Raw genomic sequence first — 2,500 nt, 5'->3', positions numbered from 1 at the left:
GATTTCAACCGTAACATTGGGCCTAGGTAGCGCCGCCTTATCATAGCTCTTGTTAATGTATGCTCTTAGCTCTGTCTCTCCAGACTCATCTCCCAAGGCTAAAAGCAAAACAAAAACAAAGATAAAAATAATAAGAAGAAAATATAAAGTTCGATTAAGTAGTGTACGATAAGATAATTTTTTTTTGTTAAGTTGTGTGGGTTGGAGTGTATCTTTGATAAGTTTTGACAAATGGAGGAAGAAAAAGTATGAATGAGAATACGTCAATATTCCTTTTTCTTACTAACGCATACTATATAGAAGATATGACGGAGAATAGATATTTTCACGACACAAGAGATGTATTTGGTTTCTGATAAAGACATAGTCGAAACCGATTAAATATACTCTCTTGCACTATTAAGATATCCATTCTCATTCACAGATTTTTTTTCCGACATTCATTCACATTTATCTTTATTTTTATGAATGTGTCTGCGTTCTGGGCGCATAGTGTGTGGCGTCCCTCAAGGCGGCGTTATTGGGTGCCTCGTATTTGTTGAGGATTAACGTTAGGTATAGGGCGTTTTCCTCAGGGGTACGAATACAGGAGTGTGGTGTAAACATCCGCATGCTCTTTTGCCCTTGTTGATTTCATCTTGTTTCCTCCACCCCCCCTCGCTCTCTCTCTCTCTCAATCTATCTAATATATATATATATCTTTCTATCCCTCCCCCCTCTCTCTATTTACTCTGTTTCTATTTCTTCATTCTTTTGCTAATACCTTGGGATATGCATAGTAATAATTCCTCTCCCCCTCTTTCTCTCCCGCACTCTTTTTCAAATGACACGAACGGAAATGCAGAGAGGGAGAGAAACAGAAAGAGAGAATGGCTAAGAGACACAAGAGACGAATTGAGAGGAGAGGGGGAAACAAAGAGAAGCAAAGATTGTGGGACATAGACGGACAGAAAGAGTGAGTGAGAGAGAGAGAGAGAGAGAGAGAGAGAGAGAGAGAGAGAGAGAGAGAGAGAGAGAGAGTCAAAAATAGACAAAGAGAGAGAGAGAGAGAGAATGGACAGACAGGCAGACAAACAGACAGACAAGAAAAAGAAAGAGAGATCGAGAGAGAGTAAGGCAGAGAAGAAAATAGAGAAACAGACACAGACGAAGCCCAAATCACGATGACCGAGGATGGGCGAAGCGATGACTACCCATTAAACAAGGTCACTAGGAAGGGAAATGCTGGTTGGTGCTTAGTGATATATCCTCTGTGTGATATTTGCTGCTTCGTCTTTTTGGTTTTGTGATCTCTTTCAATTTGTCTTTGGTTCCTCTTTATCTTCGTCTGCGGTTTACTATTTTTTTTACTTGGTTTGACGTCTGTTCTTCTATTTCATTCTGTCTCTCTATTTTTTTTTTGTGTGTATGTGTTTTCTTTTCGTTTCGTTTCTATTATGTTGTTGTTTTCTCTCTCTCGTTCTCTCTTTCATCGGTTTATCTCCCTACTTCCCTTCCTACCTCATTCCTCTCTCTTTCTCTCTTTTTCTCTCCCTCCCTCCCTTACTATACTCTCCTCTCTCTCTCTCTCCTCTCTTTTTTCTCTCTCTCCTCTCTCTTCTCTCTCTCTCTCTCTCTCTCTCTCTTTGTTTTTTCTCTTTACTCTCTGTCTCTGTCTCTGTCTCTCTCTCTCCCCTTCTCTCCTCCCCTCCTCTCTCTCCTCCTCCTTTCCTCTTCTCTGCTCCTCTCTCTCTCTTCTCTCTCTCTTTCTCTTCTCTCCTCTCTCCTCTCTCTCTCTCTCTCTCTCACACACACAAGCTCTCTTATCTCAGCCACTGACATCAGCACACTTTATAACGAGCTTGAGTCTCCTTAATTTAAGAGAACGATAAAGAAAATGATAAATGGGGTTTATTGTCGCAATCGGATTACTTGACTTCATTAACGCAATTCTTAAGGGTTGTTTATTTACACAGCCAATTGAATTAATTAGAAAAAAATGAAATAAAACGAAATGATGAATGTTTTTTTTTTTTTTTTTTTTTTTTTTTTTTGAGGGGGTAAGGAAGGGGGGTGAGGGTGAACGCGCTTTTCATGGACGTATATTTATATTCTAGTATGTGTGCGTGTGTTTTGTGTTTGCTTGTTCGTTCGTGTGTAAGTATGTGTGTCTGTGTGCGTTTTTGTTTGTGTGTGTGTTTGCTTGTTCGTTCGTGTGTGTGTGTGTGTGTGTGTGTGTGTGTGCCTATGTCTATGTGTGTGTGTGTCTGTTGCGTGCTTCTTTTGCGCGTTGGGGTATGTGTGTGTGTGTGTGTGCTTTTGTGTGTGTGTGCTTTTGTGTGTGTGTTTGTGTGTTGTGTGTGCTTTTGTGCATGTGTGTGCAAGAAACATAAAAAACAAGAACATAAAAGTGAGAAAGACGTGAGTATAAGCTTCAACAAGCCGGAATATGTGTGTGTTTGCGTTCTCTGCATCACTTTCTTCGCTTCTGCCTTTCTCTACCTGCCATCTTTTCTTCCCT

General features: G+C 40.4%; 1 protein-coding gene and 1 long non-coding RNA gene across 2 annotated transcripts in view; both read right to left on the bottom strand.

The window, feature by feature from the left end:
* LOC119575001 overlaps window positions 1–190 on the bottom strand; it is a 2,310-nt gene extending 2,120 nt beyond the window's left edge. Inside the window, exon 1 of the long non-coding RNA XR_005228929.1 lies at window positions 1–190. This exon is cut by the window's left edge and continues 30 nt beyond it. This is a non-coding gene — a long non-coding RNA (uncharacterized LOC119575001).
* LOC119574999 (acetylcholine receptor subunit alpha-1-A-like) overlaps window positions 1–2,500 on the bottom strand; it is a gene marked incomplete in the record, with an annotated part of 34,678 nt that overhangs the window by 6,271 nt on the left and 25,907 nt on the right.

This window comes from Penaeus monodon, chromosome 7 (assembly GCF_015228065.2).
Source record: "Penaeus monodon isolate SGIC_2016 chromosome 7, NSTDA_Pmon_1, whole genome shotgun sequence".
NCBI classification, from domain to species: domain Eukaryota; kingdom Metazoa; phylum Arthropoda; class Malacostraca; order Decapoda; family Penaeidae; genus Penaeus; species Penaeus monodon.
This window is presented reverse-complemented; position numbering and strand designations above follow the sequence as displayed.